The 15,993-nt window shown below is 38.3% G+C and overlaps 1 protein-coding gene across 18 annotated transcripts in view; it reads left to right on the top strand.

Moving 5' to 3' along the window:
* Nucleotides 1–15,993, top strand: part of INPP4B (inositol polyphosphate-4-phosphatase type II B) — an 811,274-nt gene that overhangs the window by 359,966 nt on the left and 435,315 nt on the right. For 15 of the 18 annotated variants that reach the window (XM_001142120.7, XM_024356306.3, XM_054683404.2 and 12 more), the window contains one exon: nt 14,447–14,510. The gene's annotated coding sequence lies outside the window, so the exon portion shown is untranslated. Of the gene's footprint in view, nt 1–9,108; nt 9,208–14,446; nt 14,511–15,993 lie in introns of those variants that run through there. The other 3 variants (XM_054683402.2, XM_024356302.3, XM_063809906.1) reach the window with 2 other exon arrangements.

Genomic DNA, 15,993 nt, shown 5'->3' with positions numbered 1-15,993 from the left:
CCATGTAACTGTATGGTTTTGAGCAATTCTCTTAATATTGTTTTCTATTTTTATTGTGCAGTGGTACAAGAGTGTGTTTGGGATGATTTCACTGTCTTTGAATTTGCTGAGTATTGGTTTATCACCAATTGTGTGGTTGATTTTAGAGTATGTGCCATGTTCCGATGAGAAGAATGTTTTGGGATGGAGAGTATTCTAGATGGTATTAGCCCCATTTGGTCAAATGTCAAGTTCAGGTCTTGAATATCTTTTTTACTTTCCTGCCTTGATAATCACTCTCATACTATCTGTCAGTGGGGTTTTGGAGTCTTTCACTATTATTGCGTGGTTGTCTAAGACTCTTCTTAGGTATCTAAGAACTTGCTTCATGAATCTGGGTGCTCCTGCATTGGGTGTGTATACATAGGATAGTTGGGTCTTTTTGTTGAATTTGACCCTTTACCATTTTGTAATGCCCTTATTTGTCATTTTTGATCACTGTTTGTTAATGTCTGGTTTATCTGAAATTAGAATAGCAACCTCTGCTTTTTTCTGTTTGCTTGGTAGATATTTCTCCATCCCTTTTCTTTGAGCTTATGGGTGTCACTGCATGTGAGATGGGTCTCTTGTAGACAGCACAGTTGGGTCTTGCTTTTGTATCCAACTTGCCACTCTGTGCTTTTTAATTGGAACATTCAGTCCATTTACATTTAAGGTTTGAGCCTGTTCTTGTGTTGTTAGCTGGTTATCATGCAGACTTGATTGTGTGGTTCCTTTACAGTGTCAATGGTTTATGTACTTAAGTGTGTTTTTGTGGTGGCTGGTAACAATCTTTCCTTTCAAGATTTAGCACTCTCTTAAGAACCTTTTATAAGGCAGGTCCGGTGGTAATAAATTCTCTTAGCATATACTTTTCTGAAAAGTATCTTATTTCTTCTTTGCTTATGAAACTTAGTTTGGCTAAATATGAAATTATTGGTTGGAATTTCTTTATTAATGCTGACTATTGTCCTCCAGTCTGTTCTGGCTTGTAGGTTTCAGCTGAAAGGTCTGCCGTTATCCTAATGGAGTTCTCTTTGTAGGTGACCTGTCCCTTCTCTCTAACTGCCTTCAATATTTTTCCTTTCATTTCAACATTGAAGAATCTGATAATTATGTCTTGGGGATGGTCTTCTGGTGTAGTTTTTCACAAGGATTCTCTACATTTCCTGGATTTAAATGTTTGCCTCTCTAATAAGGTTGAGGAAATTTTGTGAATGATATCCTCAAATGTTTTGCAAGTTGCTTACTTTGTGCTTCTCTCTTTCAGTGATGCCAATGAGTCATAGATATGATCTCTTTACATAATCTCATATTTCTCAGAGGTTTCGTTCATTCTTCTCTATTGGTTTTGTTTGTTTGTTTTTTGTCTGAGTTAATTTAGAGAAACCGTCTTTGAGGTCTGAGATTCTTTCCTCCTCTTGGTTGATTTTGCTGTTAATACTTGCAATTGTACTATAAAATCATTGAAGTGGATTTTTGACTTCTATCAGCTCAGTTTGGTTCTTTCTTAAAATGGCCATTTTACCTTCTAGTTTCTGTACCATTTTATTATATTTCTTAGATTCATTGAATTGGGTTTCTTCTTTCTTTTCAATGTCGATAATCTTCGTTCCAATCCATATTCTGAACTCTATTTCTGACATTTCAGCCATTTCAGCCCAGGTAAGAACCATTTCTGGGTAAGTAGTGTGGTTGTTTAGAGGTAAGAAGGACACTCTGCCTTTTTGAGTTGCCAGAATTTTGCACTGTTTTTTTTTTCTCATCTGTGTGAGCTGATATTCCTTCAGTCCTTGAAGTTACTGTCCTTTTTATGTTTTTTTGTTTGTTTGTTTTGTTTTGGGTTTTTTTGTTTGCTTATTTGCTTTTATATTCTGTGATGCCCTTGCAAATTTGCTTGTGGTATAAGATGAGTTCAGTCGACTAGTTTTGATTCTATTCTACTCCTGGGTCTTGGAGGTGTCCCCTCCAGTTATTGTCTCTATGCCCAAATTCCTTTTGTTAAGTGTTCTGATCCATGGGGCTCTCTCAGGCAGGGGCCACAGTTGGCAGACAGGCCATATCTTTTCTGGGTCAGTTCTAATCTGCTGTAGTTGTGCTTCCTGGGAGATCACAAGGTTGTACCTGCCCACAGAGTGCAGACAGAAGCAAAACTGCTGGTCTAGAAGCTCTAGCAGGTGTGGCCTATCTGGCTATGAGAGGTGGGTGTGAGTGGAGTTTCTTACCTTACCATCCAGGTGGTTTCTGGGGCAATAGGAGGCTGTGGTCTTTGGCAAATTTAGGTAAAAGTAAAACCACTGGGCTGGAAGATCTAGCAGGTGTGGCTTGCCTAGCTAAGAGAGGTAGGGGTAGGTGGAGTCACTTATCCAGCCATCTGGATGTTTCTCCAGACAACAGGTGGCTGTGCTCTCCGGCTGAGTTCACATAGAAGTGGGACTGCTGGGCTGGAAGCTCTAGTAGGCGTTGCCTGCCTGGCTACCAGCAGCAGGAGTCAGTGGGGTAGTCTGCCCTACTGTCTGGGTGTTTTTCTGGACAACAAGAGGTTGTGCCCTCCAGCTAGGTTCACACAGAAATAGGACTGATGGGCTAGAAGCTCTAGTTGGTGTTGCCTGCCTGGATACCAGCAATGGGAGTGGGTGGGGTCACTCACCCTGTGGTTACTCACCCTGTGGTCACCTACCCTGCTCTACAGGATTTTCTCAGGACAACAGGAGGCTGTGCCTGCCTTCTGAGCTCAGACAGCAGAAGGATCACTGGGCTGGAAGCTCTAACAGGCATTGCCAGCCTAGCTACCAGCAGTTTGAGGCAAGGGCAGGGTCACTTACCCTGCTGTCTGAATGTCTCCTGGGACAACAGGAGGCTGCACTCACTGGCTGAGTTCAGACAGAAGAGGGATCATCGGACTGGAAGCTCTGGCAGGTATGGCTAGCCTGGCTACCCGTAGTGAGAATGGAGAGGGTCACCTGCCCAGCTACCCAGATGTTTCCCAGGACAACAGGAGGCTGTGTCCACTGACAGTTCAGACAGAAGTGGAACCACTGGACTGGAAGCTCTAGCAAGTGTTGCCCACCTGGCTACTAGTGGTAAGGGTGGGTGGGGTCTCCTGCCCTGCAACTCGGATGTTTCCTGGGACAACAGGAAGCTATGCCTTAAGGCTGAGTACACACAGAAGCAGGAGCACTAGACCAGAAACTAGCAAGCATTGCCCACCTGGCTATCCGTGGCAAGGGTGGGTGGGGTCACCTGCCTTGTCATCTGGGTGCTTCCCGGGATAACAGGAAGCTGCACTTTCCAGCTGAGTTCACAGGGAAATGAGTCTGCTGGGCTGGAAGTTCTAGCAGGTGTTTCCCATCTGGCTATCTGTGGGGGTCATAGAGTCACCAGCCATGCTGTCTGGGTACTTCCAAGGACAACAGGAGGTGGTGGCTGCCAGCCAAGTTAAGGCAGAAGTGGGAGCACTGGACTAGAACCTAACACGGGACCTTGTCCAGTGAGCTGGGTGGAGCAATCTTACTGCTCTCAGGCACCACAGCTACGACCTCTGTTGGGGCTATTGTGCTGGTGATGGTCTGCTCTGGGGCCAAAGTCTTTTAGAGTTCCCCTTGCACTTTGAGAGTTGCCTCCAGAAAACATCTGCCTCAGTCTAGAAGCATGGTGGGGGACCGTGGAGTGGGCCAAAGGGATGCTCTCATTCCCAGTCTTGCATTTGTCCCTGTAGGTAGTGTGTATCCCCAAGAGGGGTCTTACTCATCCTTTTCCATTTTGGAGAGGTTCTGCTGACTCTACATTAAGCCCAGACAGGCTGGTGTCCTGCTTTGCTCCTTTCTGCTCTCTGTGTTCCTCTGCTGCCTTGATGGGTTCTGATGTGGTTGCTCAGATGATCAGCCTGCAGGGTCAGTGTTCACTAGCCCTTTTGTTTCCTCTAGAAGTAGCACTAATGAGCTGCTTCTAGTCTGCCATTTTGGCCTTTCCCCCAAAAAGGAAATATCAACTACAAATCGAATGACACTGATCAGTTTTATTAATTTTACTTAGTCATGTAGCTAATGTCCTAAGGGATCTAATCTTTATTAGAAATCAAGTCATCAAATGTTGAGAGTCTAAATTGTCTTTATTATTTAATTTATCTGAGAGACCTTGATTTTGTTGGTAATAGGATTTAGGAGCAGTACCAAGACTGATAATTGGTATTCCCAGAGTTCTAGTTTTGTGTAGTTTTTACTATTTTGTTTTGGGTAGCTACTTCAAGAAAAATTCATAAAGTAGAAAAGTTTTTCTTTTCAAAATACAAATGTCTGCATTTTGTATTGGATTCCAAATTTCCTTTTAAACTATGACCTCATGCAAGTTTGTATTCTTCTGATGGGGGTCAAAGAAATAATGATCTGAAGAGATACAGTGCCTCTGATTTAGTAATATACATCTTTGCTTTGGAGAAACCGGTGGCCTACGGAAATCATAGATTGATACAGACTCAAAGGAAAAAATTTGTGCAAGTAGGTATAAGAATCTTTTGAGGTGGGGAGCTATGTAATAATTCTGAGGCACTGGTATTGGGGATCTAAAATGGGAACATAAAGAATATTCATATATTGGAGATACATTTGGGGGAAAATATTTCAGAAATATATTTTCTTTTTCAGTATTAAAGAGGAACTTTTAACAGTCATATACTCAAGAGACAGAATGTCTGATTTTCTTCCAGAGATAGTACTTACTGGGTTCAGTATCACTGACAATGACAACTTGGTCAGGGTATGGGGTAAAGGTAATTGAAATGGCAGATGGGTAATTGAACACAATGACTTTTTTTTTTTTTTCCTACAATGATCTTTACAGTACTTTTGTAGCTTAAGATTCTGAGATATGCATTTTTTTCATTTGATGCTATAAGCTACTGAAGATAAATTAATTGTTCAGATTTTCTTTTTTTCTTCATAAATGTATTATTTTCTCTTTACTAAGTAAGACATACTTTTCCAAAGAATTTAAGAATTCCTAGAAATGTTCAACAAAGTGAAAATTTCACTGTAGTTTTGCCACCTGTACAGTCAGGTATACTCTAGCTAGTTTAAAGGAAAAAGGAATTCCTTTGAAAACATTAAGCAGGGTGAACTTACTCAATAAGTGTACTGCTAAGGCCCACAGTGCTTTCAAAATCTGAAAAAAAATAATTTGTAGGTTGAAACATTTTTATTCCATATTAATATATCTTTATACCAATGCAGTCATAAACTATTATTATATAACATATACGTGTGTGTGTGTGTGTGTGTATGTATACTATGGAGGAAGGGGCTGGTGAAGGCAAAAGTGCCTAGGATCCACTAAAATCCTAAAGAACAGAGGCTCAGGCTTGGATTGCGGGTGCTTAGGCTTGGATTGCGGGTGCTCAGGAGCTCCAACCCCAGCTAAATACACACGAGCACTGCTCCAAAGAAATCTCACTGTGACTGCTGCTAGCACAGGTATCTCTGCCTACACTGCTGATGCTGGGCCTCAGGGCAGAACCTCTGCCCCCACTGTCTTGACAGCTGGCAAAGGCGTCATTTCTCAGAATGGGTTGCCAGATGGATTCTTTTTCTGAGCTGAAGTCTTGAACAATGGTATCAGAAAAGCCTAGGCCATATATTTGTTCTGTATGTATAAGGAAGACTAAGAAGTGGATTTCTAGCATCCGTCTTGGTGATGTGTGAACTTGTAAGGTGGGATGTTTCCTTGACGTAGGAGAGATGTTCCAAATGTTTTGGACAGCCAAATCCACCAAACAAAAATAACTACTGCCAACACATTGACGTATTCACATTTAGACTTTCTGGTATGCTAGGTTTTGTTTTCATTTAATGCTTTAAAAAAAAAGCTATAGCTGTAGAAACATGAACACTTACTGTGAGATAGGTATAGCTAACATTGTTTGAATTATCTATTTTGATCATTAATTAAAAATAACAGCATTTGGTGATAGCCAGTATTGTTATTTTCCCATTTTATAGATGAAAAAAGCAGACTTAAAAAAGGTAACTTCTTCACGGAGATAAAGTTAAAGAATAGTAAGATGGAATTTTACACGGAGTTTTACCTGCTACACAAACCATAGTCATAAATGAGATATACAACTTTTAATACAGCTTTTTACATTTAACATTTTGGTATAAGCCATTTTAAACTCTTCATTAACGTCTTTTTAATAGTGACCTAACATTCCATCAAATTAGTTAATGCAATTTATTCAAAGATTCCTCTATTGTTGAATATTTAGGATGTTCTATTTCTTTCCTACTTTAGTCATATTGTGGTAACTTGTGTATATAACTTTTTTATACATTTAGGATTATTTCTCTAGAATGGAAACCCAAAATTAGAATTACTGGATCAAAGAATATGAAAACATATTTTGAGAAGCCAATGTCACACTTATTTAATGATGAAGAAACAAGCTCATTAATTTATTCAACATTCGACATATTTATTGCATGCCTCCCACATGCTGGCTGTGGTACTTGTAATGTCATGATAAATATTTGACAGTCGTTTGTCTAAACAGCATTATTGTATAGTGGGTATTAAAATAGGATGTGCCTGAAATGAGCATCTTGTGCCAACCACATATGGTGAGAATGCTTCCTAGATTTTCTGGGACAGGGTAGGAACACTTTTAGAGTTCTTAGAAAATACTCTTGGGAATGTAGGAAAGTAGCATTCAAAGCAATCTCAAAATAGCATCAAGTATGAACTTTTTCTTCTTTGCCAATTTGTTAGATGAAATACTGTTGATCATTGTTTATAATGGTTATTTCCTTGAGTATTGATGAAGTTGAACATTTTTCATATGTTTATTCATGAATTGTTTCTTCATTGTGAAGCATCTTTTAAATATTTCTCATTTGATATTTAGTATTTGTACAAAATAGATTTTGGTATATTGCCTTTGTTGCAAATAATTTTATATCTGCTCCTATTTTTTTTTAACTAGGGAAGTTTTTATGTAGCCCAATCTGCTACGCGTTTTCTTTATAATTTCTTCTAGCACTTATAAGCTTCAGAAGTAGAATTGACCCCTCCAAAAAAGTGTGAAAATAATCAATTCCATTTTTCTTTACTTTTTATGTTGTATTTTATTTGTATTTACTTCTATAATACATCTGGAATTTATATCCCTGTCTAATGGAACATAATTTATTTTATTCTAAAAAGATAGGCAACTGTCTCAACAATCATTAAATACTTCATTTCTTTTTTATAAATTTGTGGTGCTCACTTTATTATACATTGGGTTTAGGTTCGCTATCTATATGCAACCTTGGAGTCCTATGCCCATTTATATCAATTTCAATTGTAATAAAAATAATTGTTAATTTTTCCCCACCAGACATCTGAAGGAATTATATTGTCCCTTTAATAATTAGTGCAGTGCTTGGCATATGACAGGCATTATATATTTGTTGAATGAGCAAATGCATAAAATTGAATGTTTCTGGGATACCCATGTTTTCCCACTAATCTGTAAATCACTTTCTCAGCCATTTCTTCACTGTGTTAACATGTTATGTCACAAAATATATTTTATCATTAGAGCAAAACATTTTATTAATATTCAGAATATTCTTTATGATCTAGAATACTTTCTTCAAATGAACTTTGGAAAATTTTAAGAGCTTCTAAAATTACTTTCATTAGAATTTTCATTGGAATTATACTAAAAATATGAATTAATTTGGAAGGAATTGATATTTATGCTGTAAATATTTCCCCACTTACACGTGTTACAGTTCTTTACTTCTCTTTATAGCTTCTTATAATTTTCCTTACAAAGTTATTCATAATTTCTTTATTGATTTTGTTGTTACTGCTGTAGTAATTTGGATTATTATTGCTGCTATTGGGAGCTGCATTCTTTTGGAAATTTTGTTTTCTATTTTTTGCTATTATATAGAAAACTTATTGCTGCAAATTTACCTTGCATCCTTGAACTTTGAGTTATTTTATTCTAACAGAATTTTTTTTTTTTTTACAGTTTTTCTGTTGACCTGAAGGCTATGTTGAGAATGCCACTGTCAGCTTAATTCTACTTTGCCTTTACAATTAGGGATGGAAACTGAGCAACAACTATAAGATTTTTAAAACCTTTGGGAAATTAGATTTAATTTTAACATTTATCTTAAAAATAGTTTAATCTAGATTCTAGTAGCTATATGTGAATAATTTCCAAGACACATATTTTAATGCTGGACCTATTAGGGAACAAAGGTATGGGTTCTCAGAACCCATGAAAACCTGTTGTCTTAGTTCATTTATATTGCTATAAAGGAACACCTGAGGCTGGATTATTTATAAAGAAGAGAGGTTTATTTGGCTTATGGTTCTGTAGGCTTTGCAAAAAGCATGGAATGAACACCTGCATCTGATGAGGGCTTCAGGCTACTTCTATTCATGGTGGAAGGGGAAGGGGAGCCAGTGTGTGCAGAAATTACAGGGCAAGAGAGGAAGCAAGAGAGAGCAAGAGGGGAGGTTCCAGGTTCTTTTTAAGAATCAGCTCTTGTGGAAACTAACAAAGTGAGGACTCACTTACTCTCCCCAGAGAGGGGCATTAATCTATTCATGAGGAATCCACCCCCATGACTAAGGCACCTCCCATTAGGCTTCATCTCCATCATTTGGGATCAAATTTCAACATGAGGTTTGGAGGAGCTAACGTCCGAATCATAGCAGCCATATTGCAAAATTTGCTGACTTACATGGCATGATCTCTCCTTGATCTCTTCTAAATTCTATCTCACTCAGCTTCTGCCTTTGCTATAATATCCCAAAACCTCTCACTGATGTGGGCTCTTAACCTGGAGTTATTCAGGCTGTTTGGGGTCAGCACAAGGCCCAGGTTTCTTCCATGGGGTAAGATGGAAAAGACAAATAGGCAGCTCTGACTTTAGCTATATCCCCATCACACCAGGATCCTGGGGTAGAAAAATAAAAAGGATGTTATGAAAACCTCATTCAGGGCTGTGTTAATTTGCTTTTGTATCATGGTAAAGAAATACTCGGAGCTGGGTAATTTATAAGCAAAAGAGGTTTAATTGGTCCATGGTTTTTCAGGCTTTACAGGAGGCATAGTACTGGAAATCTGCTCCTGATGAGGTCTCAGAAAGCTTCCACTCATGGTGGAAGGCAAAGGAAGAGCAGGCACATCACATGGTGAGAGGGGGAGCAAGAGACGGAGGGGAGGTGCCACTTTCTTTTAAATAACCAGATATTGCATGAACTCAGAGCAAGAGCTCACTTATCACCAAGAGAGTGGTGCTAAGCCATTCATGATGGATCCTCTTCCATGATCCAGTCACCTCTGATCAGGCCCACCTTCAACATGGAGAATCGCATTTCAACATGAGATTTGAAGGGGACAAACATCCAAACCATATCATTTTGCCCCTGGACCCCGAAATCTCATGTCTTTCTCACATTTCAAAATACAAATCATGCCTTTCCAGTAGTCCTCCAAAGTATTAACTCATGCAAGCATTAATTCAGAAGTCCCAAGTCTAAAGTCTCATCTAGAAATTAGTTCCTTCCATCTATGAACCTGTGAGATTTAAAAAAACAAAAAACAAAAAACAAAAAAACAAAAAAAAACTAGTTATTTACTCTCAAGATACAATGGTGGTATAAGCATTGGGTAAACATTCTCATTCCAAAAGGGGAAAAATTGGCCGAAAAGGGGGGCTATAGGCCCCACACAAGTCAGAAACCCAGCAAGGCTATCATTAAATCTTAAAGCTTCAAAACAATCTCCTTTGACCTCATGTCCCACATCCTGGTGTGAGGGCTGGACTCTCATGGCCTGAGGAAGCCCTGCCCCTGTGGCTTCTGTGGGCACAGTCCACACGGCTGCTCTCCTAGGCTAGAATTGAGTGCTTGCAGCTTTTTCACGCTTAAGCTGCAATCTACTGGTGGCTCTACCATTCTCAGGTCTGGAGGTCAGTGACCCCCTTTCCACAGCTCTACTAGGCAGTGCCCTGGTGGGGACTCTTTGTGGGTCTCCAATCCCACATTTCCCCTCTGCAATGCCCTAGTAAAGTTTCTCTGTTAGGGTTCTGCACTGGTGATAGGCTTCTACTTGGGCAACCAAGCTTTCCTATACATCCTCTAAAATCTAGGTGGGAGTGGCCAAGCCTCCTTCACTCTTGCATTCTGTGCACCTGCAGGCTTAACACCATGTAGAAGCAACCAAGGCTTATGGCAGCTTGTGCTCTTCAAAGTGGCAGCCTGAGCTGTACCTGTACCTGAACCCCATTGAGCCATGGTTAGAGATGGAGTGGCCAGGATGTGGAAAGCAATATCCCAAGGCGGATCAGGGCAATGGGGCCCTGAACCTGGCCCCTGAAACTATTCTTTCCTCCTAGGCCTCTGGGCCTATGATGGCAGGGTCTTCCTTGAAGACTTCCAAAATGCCTTTGAGACCTTTTTCCCATTGTATTAGATATTTGCACTTGGCTCCCTTTTAGTCATGCCAGTCTCTCTAGCAAGTAGTTGCTCTGCAGCCTGCTTCAATACCTTTTCTGAAAAATGCTTTTTTTTCCCTTCTGCCACATGGTCAGGCTGCAAATTTTTCAAACTTTTACACTCTGCTTCCCTTTTAATTGTAAGTTCTAACTTTAAGTCATTTATTTGCCTTGTATCTGATTTAAGTTGTTAGAAACAACCAGATCACATATTGAATGCTTTGCTGCTTAGAAATTTCTTCTGCCAGATACCCTAAGTCATCAGTCTTAAAGTTCAAATTTCCACAGATTCCTAGGACATGGACAGAATGCAGCTAAGTTCTTTGCTAGGGATTGAGAAGGGTGACTTTTATTCTGATTCCCAATAAGTTTCCCATTTTCATGTGAGATCTCTTCAGCCTGGACATCACTGTCTGTATCTGTGTCAGCATTTTCGTCACAACCATTTAACCAGTCTCTAAGAAGTTCCAAACATTTCCTCATCTTCCTGCTTCTTCTGAGCCCTCCAAACTCTTCCAACTTCTGCCCATTATCCACTTCCAAAGCTGCTTCCATATTTTCTGGAATCTCTATAGTAACACCCCATTCCTTGGTACCAATTTTCTGTCTTAGTTTGCTCTTGTGTTGCTATAAAGGAATACCTGAGGCTAGGTAATTTATAAATAAAAGAGATTTATTTGGTTCACAGTTCTGTAGGTTCCATAGGAAGTGTGGTGACAGGATTTGCTTCTGGTGAGGCCTCAGAAAGCTTCCAATTATGGTGGAAGGCAAAGGAGAAGCAGGCACATAGATGGTGAGAGAGGGAGCAAGCTGGGGAGGAGCTGTCACACTCTTTTAAACAACCAAATATCATGTGAACTTGGAGCAAGAACTCACTTATCACCAAGGGGATGTTGCTAAGCCATTCATGAAGGATCCTCCCCCAGGATCCGGTCACCTTCCACTAGGCCTCATCTCCAATGCTGGGAATCACATTTCAACCTGAGATTTGGAGTTGACAAACATCCAAAGGCCACAAAAGGAATGGATACAGGGACCAAAGAAGGCACTGACCTATATAGAATAAGGTGGAAGCACAATAGGAGGCCACCTCAATTTTTTTGGAATATTCTGCATTTTAATTCTAAACAATAATGTTCAATTCAGTTTAACACCCAGAAGTTGTTTAACATAGAAATTCAAATTTTCTACTGAAAGAAAACTTCTGTGTCCTAATTAAAGAAAATATCCTATTTGGTCATTTATCATGAAGATAATGATAAATGTTAAATAACGTCTTGTTTGCATTAACTCTGTGGGATATGTATTTAAGGTGACTATACACTTCAGTGGGTTTTAGTAAATATTGGTTCTTGCTACATGATGGGAGCTGACAAGTAATGAATGACCCCATAATGGGAACAAAAAAAAAAGTCTGAAAGACTCAGGCTCACATAAGACAGTTGATCTTTCTGCATCATAAACTTTTGTCCTTTGGACTTGCACAGTTATCCAGTTTATATTTGATGTATCTATTCATTGCTATATAAAGTGTTACCCATCTTGTGTATGCATTACAGGTATTTAAAAAAATTATTCAAGGGCTTGTTTGGACACTATGGACTATATGAGACTATGTTGGCCTTTGTATGATCATATTTTATTTGCAAGGTAAACTCATCACCTTTGCAGAAGTAATGTCAACTAAAACATCCAGAAGAGATGAGCAGTCTGTTCTGTTAATAAGGACAGGATACTGCCATCTACTCTGTACAACAGAGCACAATGCTTAGATTTGGGTGGATTTGAATAAGATGAAAGATAAATTATGATTTTGTTCAAGTGTTAAAATAAAACTATCTCAGACACTTAAGGACCACAAAAATTTAGACCAAAGTATCTTGTAAATTCTACCTGGTGAAAGTTTGATATAGCACACATATGACTTTTCTATATTATTTTCTGTTTTGAGTTTAGTAGTAAGCAGATGGTTTGTATTTTCTTTAGTTGCAACTAAGTGATCAGTTTCATGATTTCTCTTACTATGAAACATGTTTTTTTTTTTTCTTAACACTTATCTTAAAAGCAACTCTGGGTCTACTGGGCTCAAAAAATGAGAAATCTAAAGAAAAACTGGAATTTTTTTTCCCCCAAATTAAATGAGTCCTGGTATAATTTAAAGCCTATTCTTTGTAGTTTCACCTGCTTATATTGTAAACAATACAGAATGATGAGAGACATATGATAATATGAATGAGAAAATTTTATATCTCATCTGCATTATTGACATTACTAGGGGAATGTTTCTTCCAAATGAGGTACAATGGTTAAAGAACAACTTTAATCCAATGAGTTACTACATCTTTTGACCAAATAATATGAAATCATTTTATAAAAGATAGTAACTGATAGTAAATTTACAATTTGAAAACTATTCCTGATAATAAAATAGAGAAAAGAACCAGGTAACATTTTTATACACATATTGAATTATATATAATAGTAAACTGTTTTATAAATAGCATGATATATAGTAGTAAAATGCCCAAACTCTGGAACCAGATCAGTGGTTTTAAATTCAAATACTACTCTTTACCTGTGGGACTCTGCCTGAATTACTTCACCTGTCTTTGCCAAATTCTCTCTCTATAATAATAATGGTAACTCCTTTATAGGGTGGTTGTATTGGGGGTCCCCAAGACTTCCTTTAGGCTGAATGTTTTACTAATATATCAGTCTGTTATCATACTGCTAATAAAGACATACCTGAGACTGGGTAATTTATAAAGGAAAGAGGTTTAATTGACTCAGTTCTGCAGGGCTGGGGAGGCCTCAGGAAACTTACAAATATGATGGAAGGGGAAGCAAACATGTCCTTCTTCACATGGTGGCAGCAAGGAGAAGCACAGAGCAAAAGGGGGAAGATCTTATAAAACCATAAGATCTTGTGAGAACTCACTCACTATCACCAGAACAGCAGCACTGGGTAACCACCCCCATGATTCAATTACCTCCCTCCAGGTCCCTCTCACAACATGTGGGGATTAAGGGAACCATAATTCAAGATGAGATTTGGATGGGGATACAGCCAGACCATATCATCTAAGATACAGAAAAGCTGTATAATCATAGTCATGCTTTATTATAGTGAAAGTATACAAATTAAGAACAGCAAAGAGAAAGGTTCATGGTGCAAAGTCTAGGAACAAACTCCCAGCTATCCTCTCCCAGTGGAGTCACATTGGAGGTGTGATTAAAGCTGCCAGCAAAATGATGTATAACCCATGAAGTGTGGTAAACCAGGGAAACTCAGCCAAGCTTTGGTTTCTAGAGTTCTATTAGATGTCACTCACATAAGCATGCGGCACTGGGTGATTCAGACACCAGAACCCCTTCCCACAAGCAAAAATAAATGTTCATCATAAATCACATTTTAGAATAAATTTATCTGATCCAACTGAAATAGCATAGCCTAAGGCCTCATGCATACAAAACACTCTTATCAGGTAGACTCTTCCAGGAGTTCAGAGGTTTTCTCCCAGAAGCTAGCTGAAGGCTAGACTTGAAGAGTCACCTTTCTTTGTGATGGGCAGAGTTTGAGGAACTCAGGCCTGCTGAGTTAACCCTTTCTTGCTGAGTAGTTATGAGGAATAAATGAGTTAATCCATGTAACTTAATATAGTGCCTGGCATAGGATAGTACTTGGCACACTTAAGCAGCAAACAAGGATCAGCTATAATTTATTCTAGAGGGGCTCTATGGGCTGAATGAAGCTGACTAATTTGGGATAGAAATAAGAAATAGCTATGTTCCGTGAATCTTGTGATGATGATAAATCCCTAAGTTTGAATGATGGGCATTATAAGCATATTAAACACTTTACCTATGGGTGCTTTAGTAAGAAAATTTCCAGTAAACACTAAATCCTGACTTCTTTCCATTTTGTTTTTTTGCAGAGCCTTGAAACCAGCGAAACAATATTCAAAGAGCAGTTCTGTCAAAGAAAACAACATAAATCAGGTACAAGAGTTATTCTTAACACGTAACATCAACACATTGCATTCATTTAAACTGATGATTAATTCGAGCTTATTAACAAAATATTTTACAATAATGCCAGTTAGGTGTTTTAGCATATGTGTGACTGCATGTTATAGATGACTGGCCAAATTTTATAGATAAATTAATTTCTATAACTACATTAAACCAATTTTGAGGGTTTTAGTTAGGCCAGGCCTAGCCTAGGCAGAAATGTTAAGAAATTAAGAAATTAATATTATTACTTATTATTAAATTAATGCATATGCACTAAAGTTTTTTACTTGGGAAACACTCATCTGTAAGGCGATTTTATAGAATTGGACAAATCAGGCAGTACTTACAGTGCAGTAGAGGAGATTCAGTAGATATCACTATATAAGTAAAAGCTGTGATAAATGCTATGATGTAAAATAACAGAATTCTATGGGATAAAATATTGGGAGACAAAGAATCTACTGTGGATTGGGTAGACAGAGGCTATTTCTCTGGAAGATGACATTTAAACTAAGACCTAAAGTTTGAGAATGAAGAGTCCCAGGCAGATGGAACAGCATGGAATAAAGAAAATAAATGAAGAAAAAAAGAAAGAAAATAATTGAAAGAAGAATAGTGTGGCTACAGTAAAGTCACAGAAGGGAAGACAGATATAAGATGAAGCTGGGTTGAAAATAAGATGAAAAGCCCAGCCCCACAGGTCCTTAATATCCATTGTAAGATGCCTTTGGAATTGCTCTGCTTGCATTTCTGTGTGATGTCATTTGGTCTTCTCTCCTGGTCCCCTGAATATAGATGCTTTCGAATCTGTCACCTGACCTCACCTTGCCCCAACGTGTGTATGTGTGTGTGTGTGTACTTTTATTTAACTTAATATTTCCTGAAGTCATTTCCAGGATTACATTGGGAAATCTTTCAAAAGTTTACCTCTTGGGAATATGCATTTCTAGAGTTTCTTTTGTACCTGAGACTGACCTGCTTTTAGGGAGTTCGACTTATTTTATGGCTATGCGCATTAAACTGTTGGATAATTTTCTAGAATCTAGATAATGCAAGCCAGAAAAAATCTGTTTGCTTCATTGGTTTATTTTTTTCCAGCTAAAGATTTTTCTTGACCTTAATTATATGGTTAATTGCCTCAAATCCTGATTATACTTCACATGTGAAAATATAGCCTCAGGTATCAAGAACAACTGGAGTAAAAGCTTCCTAAATAATTTTCAACATTAGCATTAGTAATATTGGTTTTCTTAAACAGAGAAAAACTACACAAATTGCTGTTTGCATCTCAGTTAATCTGCATATTTTTTTCCTTTGAAAATGCTTATTCTCTTTGATTTATAAAGTTTTATAATGCAGGCTTCTGAAAAAGTCTTAAAGTAAGGCAAATGACTTGGGGTAATGCCTACTTTAGTACTTTAAAGAATGATTTGATCTTAAAGATATAGCTATGTTCCATGAATTTCAC

The sequence above is a fragment of the Pan troglodytes genome, chromosome 3, assembly GCF_028858775.2.
Source record: "Pan troglodytes isolate AG18354 chromosome 3, NHGRI_mPanTro3-v2.0_pri, whole genome shotgun sequence".
Classification (NCBI taxonomy): Eukaryota; Metazoa; Chordata; class Mammalia; order Primates; family Hominidae; genus Pan; species Pan troglodytes.
This window is presented reverse-complemented; position numbering and strand designations above follow the sequence as displayed.